Genomic DNA, 12,753 nt, shown 5'->3' on the forward strand with positions numbered 1-12,753 from the left:
GCAACATTCCTAATCATAGTATTTTTCATCAGATTCTCCCTTCCCAATTTCCCACTGCCCTAAAATCCATTATCAATAGTCATTTTTGTAAGTTCATCTCTATTAATCTCTAGAATTTCTCAATGAAGAGTTTTGGCATGTTTCATCTCCTATGGAAAGTTTAAAACATTCCTATGGAATACGTTGGAAAAAAAAATTCCTACAAAAACAATTCCTATGGAATAGGCTGGCAAGAAAAATTCATAGAGAAAATTTAGGAAAAATATTTCTATTCAAAAAAAATTTCAATTCTCTAAATACTACATCTATATATATTATCTCTCTCCCTTTCAATCTTTCAAAGCGCGCTCAATTTCTGCAATCTTTCGTAGCTCTCTCAATTTCTGCAAACTGTTATTGATATGATTCAATATTTGTGTCAAATAGAATATAGGATAATATTATGTAAGATATTATTGTAAATTTGTAGTTATTAAGTAGCAGAAGGATTTCGGTGACTTTGCAACCAAACACATATTTATTAATCCTTCATTTTCCTTTCCATTCCTTTTCTTTCCATCCAACATTTCCTACCAAACACATTTTTTTTATTTCCTTTCATTACCATTCTTTTCTTTTCTTTTCCTTTCATTTCCATTCTACCAAAGCCCTACTTTTCTTTTCCTATCATTTTTATTGTACCAAACTGGCCCTAAATGACAAGGCACTTAGGTGATATGATAACGGTTAAGTGAATTTCGGTTGCTTGCATATTCATAGATTTTTATATGATGTTTAACATTCTCAACTTAGGCCCTGTTTGAATAGTGCTATCTGGTCAAGGATTTCAACTGAATTTTTTGCCCAAACGTTGTTTATTGGCTAAGCATTTGGGTTAAAATTCTCGACGGTAAAAGCATTTGCCTTCTGTTTTTAGTTTTTTACTGCCAAATTAAAAATAATAATAATACAGTAATAAATTGCAAAATTAGGTTTAGAGACTTCCAACCAAACGACATTGTTGCAATAATAAGGGCTTAGCATTATTTGTCCAAAATTTGCTGCCATTTTGCGTTTTTGTTTTCAAGGCGCTGTAGCATAAGAGACTTTAAAATTCTAAGGTGTTTCTATCTTAAACAACAAAGACCGATAAACCCTAACCCTGATCACTCACATTGACTGTTCACTCATTGACCTCTTATCACTCTTCTTCGTTGTAACAAGAGTTATGACAGCCATTGTTACGCTTCAGCCGATATAACGGGCTGAAAACATCCCAACCATGGAATGCAACCAAGCATTCCAGCCACAAGTCCCACTTGGTTGCATTCCATGGCCGGGATGCTTTCCGCGCTGGGTATGAGAAGCATTCTCTTTGTAATGAATGAATAAAAACACACGGTCAGTGGACAAGTGCATTGTACAATTTGCATCAAACGTACAGAAAAGCACACCAATCTTTGAAATTGAATATGATAAAGCCTTCATTTCCTTTTCTTTTTTTTCTTTTTTTTTACCAATATGGCCTGGTGAGTACACAAAATTTACACATTAACTTTTAAAAGATTACACCAAAATGATTTATAATTTAAGGCCCATAACGAAATATAAAACAATCTGCAAATTTTCCTAAAATACCATCGAATTTACAATGATGCAAACTTCAGAAACTTAGATCCACTATTCCTTTCATTAAGAAATTCAGTCTTTGAAATCAATGCCTTCTTGCTTTTCCTGATGTAATTTAGAACGAGGAGCTACTGATTCCTACAAACCACGCAAACCACCAATTAAAAATACAAGGACTAGAACAAGAAAAGTGGGTGATTCTACAACAAACTTAAGCCATTTACCTCAGGCAACCGATTGAAAGTTGCACAAATGAAACATACTGGTAAATGTTAACAAATGAAAGAAACCATGTGATTTCCTTGATCATGAAAACATTAATGTATAAGTTATCCAAATGAGTCTGCAAATCCAGCAGAAATGGGAAAGGGAGAATAAAGTCTGAAAGATGAAAAAACAAGCTAAATACAGAGTCTTGCAGGTGGAAAATTAAAATGCACGCAGTAAAACAAGACAAGACACATTCCCGTTTTGAGTCTAATACTTGAGACGAAGAGGACTGAGCGGAGAACAAACCCGAAGGAAGAAGAAAGGAAGCTGTCGGCATCCTGACCGCCTTTCCAAATGCTATGCTACTTGTTGGCAGACTAAGGGAGCTCTAGGGGATCTTTTCCTTAGTGGGATGAACCCGTAAAGGTGGGCAAGGCTCCATGACCATAAGGAAGGCTGTCCTACAAGTTACAACACGGTCAACACCTCGACCCAATACTTCTTACACACTGCAAGCATTGTTTCCCTTTCGTTCCTCAGTGGATTTTAAGGTGGATTACATGCATTGCAAAAAGTAAATGCCCTGATGAAGGTAAAATGACCCTAGGCCTCTGGCATTTCTACCTAAAGACTTACCAGCTAAACTAGCACACCTTTCAATCTCTTTTAAGTCCTATTATACCTTACTTTTGTTAGGCAAACATAAAGCAATGTTTTTTTTTTTGGTTTATACACTTGCCATTGCTATTACTTATCCATGGCTAAAACATGTTTTATAATATATATCTCATTGATGCAGACACACAGAAGCAAACAGGCAACTACAAGTGATTAGCCTGTTTACTTGTTTCAGAGCTGCCAAAACAACATACATAACTTGCAAGAAGCAGTGCCTTCATTTGGTCTACCTACAATTGACGATATTGACCGTATAGAAGGTTACAAAAGGAGGACTTTTTACAGAAATGCTTACCAGATGTATGCTCATCAATTCAGAATTCCATGTTTGAGAAGGGAATTTTAATGGTCCCCTTCAAAGAACTGGAAGGCAGCTCGATGCTCTTCATGTTGAACGTACTTTCTACTGACTCCATTGCTCGCGAAGCTTGAAGGGCCATCTCAGCATGGAGTTGGAGACATGTCATAGCCATCTGAGATTGAAAAGAACGCCTAAATGGTTATGTGGGCATGGGAATTTATTAATTTAAATCAATGGGAAAAAATGCAATTACTGGAATGTCGATAAAGCCAGGTAACAAAGCCCGCAGGGGGAATCACGTTTCCCCTTGGTTGCCAAGAAAACCAAAGGAAATAAACGTAAATACAAATTATGCATCATGTTGTCTCGGTGTCCAAAAATGAAAAGTAACTACGCCAGTGTAAGGCCTGGCTGGGTTGAACGTTTTTTTTTTCCCGGATGCCAACTAATGAAAGATTTAATCCAAATACCTTTTTTAATCATTATTCTCCTAGCCGCCGGATACCTTGGAAGTGAAAACTCCTTGCCAAAAATTTAGAAAGGAAATAAGCAAAACAAACTACAGGGAAAAAAAAAAAAAATCCCTCATTACACTTTCATACTGCTTTCCATATATTACAATGATTTACTTAAAATATAACTAATTAATTTAAAGAAAGGAAATCCTACGTCACAAGCCTTCCATTTCACTCCTATGTTAGCGAGAAACAAACATTCTTCTATATCTGATACTGTGTCTCCACTGTCAATATCCACAGTTTTTCCCGTAATGCAATTGAGTTTAACCCATCTTCGAGGAGAAATGTTTTGCTTGGTACCCTGGCCAAATATAGACTACTAAACCTTCTCAAATATTCAATAAATAAAACAGCACGATGGATCAGACAACAGTGTTCAATGACAGAATTTCACATTTTAGGTCTCACAGAGGCTGATTTACAATAAGAGCTGTGATCAATTCAGTGTGTTAACATGCACTCTGGCCTTTGGGTTCTCACCTCCCATTATGCTTCATGAATGAATATTGTAATGATGGTTAAGTAAAAAAAAAAAAAAAAAGCCCCAGAAATTAAAACAAAAATGAAAATACAAAATATGCTTTGTTGGAAATAACCAGGGTAACCACTATTACTAATAGTTCCCAACAGGGTAACACATTGATAATGCTCTTTCAAACAATTTCCTATTAGTGGTTAAACGCAACTTGCTAAAAACTTGGCTCGTCTACATTTATCAAGGAACGAGCTGAGCTCAAGTTTAAATTTTAATGCTCATTTATAAACAACTGAGCCTGAGCTGTTCCAATTAAACTTGTACAGGCTTGTGAGTAGGCTCATCACTAATATTATTAAGGCCCGTTTGAATTTCTCATATGATATAGTATTAGTCAATGCAAATTTATATGCATGCACTTAAGCTTATGATGCTTACCGTGTAACACTCTCTATCTGTGTCTGATTCAGCTACATGAAGAGCCCATGTTCGAACCCACTCAAGCCCTTTAGAAATTTCAGGATTTCCTTCAACCAAACTAGATGCTATATAAGAGGGGTGAAGGACCACCAATATGCATGAAGCTGCAAAAAGGGCAGATTTTCTGACATATGCTTCTACATGATGGCATATCTCCCTGCATGATAAACAGGAGGCAAGGCTCAATGACAGAAACGAATCATTTAGGCCAGTGGCAAACCAGCAATGACACAACCACCCAGGGGCAAACCTACTACTATTCAGTGACAAAGAAAAACTACCACTTTAATCACCCAATACATATATTTTCTTGTATAATCCTTATGGGTTAGGTTAAATAGTAAATTCCACGGTGCCAGTGCCACAGGCCATTGACCCGTAAGCACAAGCCCCAGGATCCTGCTGTATGTCAATGTATGGAAGATGTGAGGTACCTGGAGCTTAACATATCCATTAGGGGAAGGGCCAATGCAGATGCCTCTGGATGCATGGCTGCACATTTCATACAAACACCAAGCATATAGATAAGTTTCCCCAGTACAATAAAGTCCCTACCAAGTAAGTCAACACCATGCCTTTTCTTATCAAATCCCTGCATGGCAGGAAGCATAACATATTGAGGAAACTTATTTTGGGACCATTCCACCTGCTTTTCTTGTATATTTGCTGATTGGAGGCTCCATCTGCGTGTCTTTCCTCTTTTGATCTGACCCCGTTTTGAGGGAAGTTCTCTCTCATACGAGTTTGACCAATTTAATAGAGTTCCCGTTCGTGGGATCTCTTTCCACAAACCAGCTCCAGGAGGCCCTACACTACTAGGCATGAACCACGGTTGAGTCTCTAAAGTGGTTGATATGAGGGTTCTTGGCTGACGTTTTGCTCTCACGGTTCTAGCATAAGCAAGCTCCTGTGCTGCATCCGTCATGACGTCAAGTATCATCATCCGTTGGCTCACATCTACATTAGGTGAATATAATAATTTGTTCAAAGTATCAAGAGATTCGAATGGAGATGTGACAATAAATGCCACAAGCGCCTTCTGCCTCTTTTCTTCAGTTGATTCTTCTTCTCCCTCAATAGTCGAGTCAGAGCAACAAACCTGTACAAGAGTTCTGACCAGATCACCTGTTAAATACTTCAGTTCATCAGGCGATGCACGCACAAGGTTTTCAGCAACATCAAGAGCCCTTTCAACCTGCAAAATAAGATGTGCAATCAAACTTTCTAGAAGAGATATTGTTTCACCAATTTCTCAAATAACAGCCCCATGGGAATCTAATTTGGAATTTGCCAAGGACAGCTTGCTGAAGACCGGTGAATTAATGGGTTACACAACTTCATGGAGAAATTGGCAGCCATACCAACTGCACTAGGGAATGAAACCAGCTATTTCACGTAATTTTAATAACTAGACAGTTAATAGATTGATTGGACGAGTTTTGTAGTCATCTTGTGTAATTCTTTACCGAGGAAGAACACCAAAAAAGCTCCAAAATTTTAAATTTCAGAGGTATCATGATATGGTTAGAAACTAATTTTCATAGAAACATAAAAAGAGAGGGAACACCAATTGATGAGATTTTAAATCACATTATGTAAATTTTTACCAAGGGAGACCCCAAAAAATGCTCCAAATTTGTAAATTTCACAGATATCATGATAAGGTTAGAAATTAACTTTCAGAGAGACAAAAGAAGAGAGAAATAGACTCGAATGACCTACACCATCTGCATCATCAGATTTTCTTAGTGCTCCCACCACATCAACCAACTGTGAGAATTTTCTTTTCAAATCTGTATCATCATCTGTTAAATCATATGGCTGTAACGATGCATCACTTGAGGTTTCAGAAATTTCAATTGCATCATCATCTATATTATCTTCACCAGAAACGGCCTCATGATTCAGTGTAGCTGGATCAATAATCTCATCAGGATCAACCAACTTAAATGCTGATAATCTCTTCTTTCTACCTTTCACATTATTGGCCATCCCATCGTGGGTACTTTCATTTTCCGGCAACATGGAAGTACATTCTTTTACTTTATTATTATGCTCTTCACTGCAGTGTGTGGTAACCAGAGTACCCTTCTCCGTGGTTGCTAAGCCAAATTCCCAGTCAATGGTCTCCCCAGTACAGCTATCATCAAGATACAGGGATTTTTTGGGTCAATCACTTTGGAAAAGACTAAAGCAATACCGCTAGCCATTCTTCGAACCAAATGGGCAGGGCTCTCCAGCCTACCTGCCAGCAATTAGAAAAAGTGTAAGTAACACCAGCCAACTATACTGCAAGATAATCTACCAATAGTGAGTAACAAAATTTACAGCTGACTCCTTAAAGAATTAAGTGTATCACATCCTTAGTTGCATCTAAATCTTCTTTTGACATCTTCTCCAGGGAGAGCCCTACCGCTGCAGCTATATCTAAATCTTGAATTAAGGGGCTATTGAACAAGAATAAAACAAATTGGAATTAACAGATGAAGCGAAATATAGAAAATTTTACTTTTTCTTTCCTTCTCTCTCTTTTTTTTTTTGGTCCAACGGTATAGGCAGGTAGAAAGAAGTCCAACTAGTTAAATGTAAAGATACAAGTACCGCAGGTTTTATCCTTTCCCCTAACCATGGAAGTTCTCTCAAGACTGTTGGAGATATTTAATTCAAAAAGGTAAAGTATAAGAAAGGATACAAGCCTGCTGCTCCATTGAGGCTGATTGCACAAACTCTAGTTTAGACCATGCTGCTACAAGACGCTGCACTGTGTCTACAAGACTACGAGTATTATGACATTTTCTCTGTGAAGCAGCATCAGGGGGGTATTCAAAAACAGTAAATTGAAGGATCCATTTCAGGCAACAAAGAGGAAATACTTTCCAGAGTAAAAATTTTTCAACAAACATGGCCCTGAAAAGGGGAAATATCAAAAATCAATATCTAGTAATGTAGGAGTCAACATAAGAATATATTATTGAGAATGGTAAACAACAGTGCCAGCTTTTCTCTATGAATAATTTAAAAACAAGGATTTGTGATTAGAAATTCTATATAACGAACTTCATTGCGGCCGGGCAGGCCTTGGCACATCGGTAAGGTTGCTCCATTGTGACCTAGAGGTCACAAGTTCGAAACAAGAAACAGCCTTTCCGCATGCGGAGGTAACGCTATGTACATCTAACCTTCCCCAGACCCCGCAGTGGCGGGGGCCTCATACAATGGGCTAGTCCTTTTATTTGACGAACTACATTGGGCACCTGGCCACTTCTTATGATCAGGTCCAAGGAAGCCTGGGCCCATGCACATGTAAAGATTGACAAACTTGTTTTATTGCTTTATACTCTCTACTCTTGCATGGATTTTGGTACTAAGCAGTTCACAAAAACAAGGATATATAATTACAAATTCTGTTTAACCATGCTTCACCAGGGACCTGGCTGCTGTGTATTTTAACTGCTTGTGCACGTGTATGATGATCAGTTCCAATGAAGCATGGGCCCTCACACATGTACATATTGACGACCTTATTTGTTATCTAATTCTCTTTGCAGTTACCCTGGCTTGCAATTTGAATATTAAACATAAAATAAAATAAAATATTGCTTCACAGAAATTTACGCTTCATTTGTAATTGTAAAATAAACAATCAATTGTTACTCAAATGAATTGTCCCCAATATGAATGCACCTGGAGAGAGAGAGAGAGAGAGAGAGAGAGAGAGAGAGACATCCTGGCAGTATCCTCCAACTCCCATAAAAAAATGAATAGAAATGCTTCACTCACCTGACTGATATTTGGGACTCGAACAACCGATGAAACAATATCCATAATATCCAATAAGCTTCAACATCACTTGCATGCTGAGCTCCCAATTTATGCAAAAGTTGTTCAGAGATTCTTTCTACAGCATAGGGGTCTTTAATTGCCTCTATCATCTTCAACCAGAACTGGGAACCAGACTATGACTCAAAAAATTCGCCAACAGACACATCATTATTTGATGATAAGACGCTCCGGACATGATTAAGAATTTGTGGGATCACTTCACTCAAGAGCACATCTGTTAAGAATTTGGGGAACTTAAGTCACAAGGTAATAACAATCACAATAGAAGATTAGTTTCTTGGGCTTAGTTCCATCAGGCCAGTACAACAATGTAATGGTGCCATGGTAGTTGTGACTTATGAATAACCACTAAGAATACAAGTCAGTCCAAGAATAATTCTTATAGAGTGTGCTCCCAGGGAAGCAACCCGATATGGTTAAGACCTCCAATAGACACCACAGAAATAGACATATACAAACAATTTTTTGAGGAGAATTTTGGAGGTTACTAGGATAGTTTATATCTATACTTACAACATGAAGTGCAGATGGAAATGTCTCTCACTTTCAATTGTAGTGATTGTAATATTTAATATTACCTGCAGACCCTCGCCGACAAATGCGAGCAAATGATTCTCCAACAAATAGGATGGTACCGTCCATATCATTTTCATTGAAGATGTCTGCTTTATCACCTAGACTCATATCCCATTCTTCTACTCCAGCAATAAGTTGTACAGTAGTCTGCTTGAAGAAAAAACTGAAATTCTATGGTATAGAATTAACAATAACTCTGAAAGGGTATAAAGAAGAAAGAATGAGGATAAACAAATTAACATATAGATCTACTGAATAGACAGGTGTTTAGCTAGTGCCCTGCCAAGGGTAAGAAAGTCGTTAACATAGGTCATGAGCATCCTCTACCACCCATTGTTCATATCCAGGTAAAAGTTTTAACCCCCCCTCCCTCTTTTCCCATATTAATATTAACAGAAAATATATGATTTTTTGTTGGTAGAAAGTATAAAATCGAAACATGTTAAAGTGTAAACTCCTAAATATCACACAAACAAACAGATGCAGCCATGGAACAAAGCCAAACATTCTTCCACACGATAAAAAGAAAATGAGGATACTGTGATGAAAGTGCATCTAGGGTTCTCAATCGTGCTTTGTCAGGAACAGACGTAACAAGCTGTGCCATCCTAGAGACAGCTTGCTTGAGCTGTTCATTGCTAAGATCTTGAGATTGACAAGCACCACCGAATTCTCTAGCCATCTGGAGTACCATATTATTTTCAATCAAGTGAAGTACAAGTAATCTGTCATTAACATAGAAAGAAAAATATAAATGATAGAATATTAGTTAACAATGACATCCCTCACACTTACATACTACACACGAAATAAAACAGTGGTCATATTATATTATTGAAGGATATCTCGTGAATGTTGTCAGTTATATAAGGCATGATGCAATGGGCATCTGTTTAACAATGCAGTAGTACAGACTTCATATCATATCAAATGAAGCAAAAGCATGTCCTCATAAGTCAAAACCCTGATAAGATTATGAGACCATAGCGACCTAGTGTGCCTTGAGCTTTTAATAACTATGATCTATGACAAGGGGTACCCTTATTAATAATGTTGAACTCATTTAAGTATGCTAAAATTTTCTGCCGTAATATGCATTAATTAGATGATAAGATGAACTAAACAACCCATTCGTAAGAGAAAATGGACTAAGGAGAAGAAGAATACAAGTTTCAGAAATAATGGAACTACTGGGTTTTTTCCACTACCTCTCAGCACTTGAGCAAACAGCATTAGCATCCAGACTAGCACTTCCATTCTGTTGCAGAAAAGGAACTACAGTCTGAACAACCTCAGTGGCATGCCCATTCACAAAGAACACATCATATACATGTTTCTTTGCGGAAAAGGGGAAACAAGTTAGCCAATTCGGAGCAACATCTGCAGGTAACAGCAATTAACATTAGCAACTAATGACTGATAAATATTTTTTCTTATTACAAGTCCAACTTTGTCTCTATTGCTGACCTTACAGCCAGACTTCAGCAATAGAGAACTCTTCCAAACTTCTAAGCATTCAGTTCATTTACTTAATTAAATATTACCAAATTTTCCATTTTATTCTCATTTAAGAAAATGAATTTTTTATTTTTTTTGCTTTTTCCTGCTGTTTATAGCCTGAATCAACAAAAATATTACTCCAGCATCCAAAAAATCAACAAAATGGTTACTTTGGGATCCATTCTGAAATAACTTCATATTTCTATTTTTCTAAGTACAATAATCAAACACTAAAAAAACACTTAAAATTCAAGTAATAAGCAACTTACCCTGTAACAAAACCCTAGCCAATGTAGGAAATGCAGCTCCACGGTAGAAAACCTGCCGCCAATAACTCCTCTCCTGTTCAGAAGGGACTTTGGCACTAAGAACCTAAGCAAATCAGAATAAAAAATTACTTCATCAAACATAAATGAATTTTCTTTTTATTTACTCTATGAGTAATACATAAATTTCAGAACACACTGCTAAAAAAAAAACTTGACTTTTGATCTCCAGTTACAAGAACACCCCATTAAATACACACCTGGTCTCTGTATTGCCGATCGATGCTACCTAATTCCAATAAAAATAATAATAATAATAAAATAAAGTACCGATTAGTTGACAAATAGATCAAATACAACGCAAAATTGAAAAAGCCAAAGCTACTTCAACAATTGCATAACGAACTCAACCTAATTCGCCTGACATAAATTAATTACAGAAACTGGAACTTTTAACTTCCATTTTCTTGGTGATTTTCTCGGGAACCAAACAAGGGAGGGTTTCGGGGAGAGGGTGACCTGAGAGAGTGGGAATCCAGAGGGAAGAGAAGAAGAGCGAGAGAGTGGAGGACGACGATGACTTGGTCGACGTGTTTGGCGTCGTTGATGGAGGCGATGACGTCACCCACCTTCTCGAGGATTGTTGTCTCCACTTCTCTGCTTCTCTTCGTCTCGTCGTCGTCTTCCATGGCCATTGCTGTTGAAGATTGTTTCGAGAAACAATTGGAATTGCAGATTATTGAATCAAATGTCACCTAACGGTGTCGTTTGGGAAAGTTGGCAAAACATTAAAAAAGAACACGTTCAATGATAAAAATATAAAGCAAAGCATATTTGAATTTAAATTAAAAGAATTTTAGATCAATTTCAAGTTTAAAAAGAAAAAAAAAAAAAAAATGTTGAATAATATGTTTTTGTTTTTCATTCAATTTTTTTCTTTTTTTTTATAAAATTTTTTATGCAAGGTCAATTTATAACTAAAGGATGAAAATAATTTTTTAATTGTTCCACGAGATCATCCATTCAAAAAACGTGCCATACATTTTAGGCAAATGTACTTGTTTAGTTTCATCGATATACAAAACAATTTTGTTTCAACTATATTAATCAAATTATTGTATGGCTCGAGTGTTTTTCTATTTTGTCATCCCTTTTTCTTTTTTTTATATTTAAAGTTAGGTATGTCAATTTTTTTATAGTAAAATCTAACAAAAATATTTACTAAAAAAATATTAATTTTTAGTAAGTTATTTTACACCTCTCACCTGATGGAACTCGACTTCAATCTCGATTTATACATACATTAAGTACCAAAAAATAAAAATAAAAAATATATTTTACTTTAAAATATATATATATATATTTTTAAAAAATATATTTTACATCGAAATAAACAAAGATTAAGTGAAAATAAATAATTTAACCTAGAAGGAATGAATTTAGATAATGGTATGATAAAAATTAAAATATCAACCAAATAGAAACCACAAGACTTAAATAATGATTGTAATATTTTCATCTAATACATTTAAGTATCCTTCAATTAATGATCATGTTTCAAACAAAATGTTGCTTTTTGTTCTTCTAAGTTTTGCAAAATATATTTCTGTTTTGCAGGAAAAAATAAGTTCTAAGTGAAAAAGAAAAAGAGTATAATCTCCTATAATATTCTTAGGATAGAGAAATGGACTGAAAAAGATTTTTATAGTTCTTTCACTTATAGTCATTTGTTGTAAATAGAGATTTAAATTGTAAAAGAGAAATCAATGGCTTGATTGGAAGAGATAAATTGTTTTCGTTCTTTTGGAGGGAGAAGCAAATAGAGTTTGAGAAGAAGAAAATCTGAAATAGTAAGGTTTGGAACAATTAAGATTAAAAGTTTATTTTTTTAACAATTTTGAGAGGAATGTGCTTATAAATTATAAACACAAACAAAAATAAATAAATAAATAGAAAAGGAAAATGGAAGAAATAAAAATATACAAATAAATAAATAGTAAAAAATGAGTGGGATTGAACCTTAATTGACTCGGTCAATAGTCTCGAAAGAAGTGAAATAACAACTTAAAAGATGTAAAATTAAGTTTTTAAGAAACTAATTCACACACCTATTTTATTATTAAAGAAACTCAATCATCTCACTTGAATTAGGAAAGACATACATTAACATATACAATTTAGGACAATACTTAGTTCCACATCGGTCCAACACCGTTCTTATTTTTGATGTGGATTAATAATAAATCATCGTTAGTGAGGATCTAAATATTATCCTTTTTTAAATAAAACATTTTGTAC

General features: G+C 35.6%; 1 pseudogene; it reads right to left on the reverse strand.

Annotated features, from left to right (window-relative positions):
* Window positions 1-1,438: 1,438 nt before the first annotated feature.
* On the reverse strand, window positions 1,439-11,209 carry LOC132303925 (uncharacterized; annotated as a pseudogene).
* Between the last annotated feature and the right edge of the window lie 1,544 nt (window positions 11,210-12,753).

Source organism: Cornus florida, unplaced genomic scaffold (assembly GCF_030987335.1).
Source record: "Cornus florida cultivar Cherokee Brave unplaced genomic scaffold, ASM3098733v1 CherokeeBrave_3.0.0_Hap2_Chr04, whole genome shotgun sequence".
Lineage (NCBI taxonomy): Eukaryota > Viridiplantae > Streptophyta > Magnoliopsida > Cornales > Cornaceae > Cornus > Cornus florida.